The sequence below is a fragment of the Bremia lactucae genome, linkage group LG1, assembly GCF_004359215.1.
Source record: "Bremia lactucae strain SF5 linkage group LG1, whole genome shotgun sequence".
Lineage (NCBI taxonomy): Eukaryota > Oomycota > Peronosporomycetes > Peronosporales > Peronosporaceae > Bremia > Bremia lactucae.
The window spans coordinates 9,798,497-9,799,073 of NC_090610.1; positions in this window are offsets into that span (position 1 = coordinate 9,798,497).

Sequence of the window (577 nt, forward strand, 5' to 3'; positions counted from 1 at the left end):
CCGGCAGAGTGTTGGCAGTCCGTATCTATGGACTTCGTCTTCGGATTTCCCGAAGACGAACACAAAAACAATGGAATCCTTGTTTTTGTAGACAGATTCAGCAAGATGGTACACCTTGCTGCGGTACCAGAGTCGATTACGGCTCCGGGTTGTGCCCGTGTCTTTATCGACACGGTATTCAAACTCCATGGGTTACCCCGTGAATTAGTCTCGGATAGAGATCCGAGATTCACGGCGGCGTTCTGGCAATCCGTGTTCCGATCTCTCGGAACACGGCTGACTATGTCAACATCCGATCACCCAGAAACGGATGGTCAAACAGAACGCGTAAATCGCGTCCTCGAAGAGATACTTCGAGGTTACGTCCAATCGTATCCGAATTGGAGCGAGTTTTTACCGATGGTCGAATTCGCCATGTGCATGCATCAACAACGCATACACCGTTATTTGTGAATGGCTTACGCCATCCTCGCATACCCACCCAATAAGAGGGATCCTCTAGCTTAAGGGGGGGGGGTGGACTCGATGTCGAAGAGATCGACATCGAAGATGAAAATGATCTCATGGCAGTACGCAC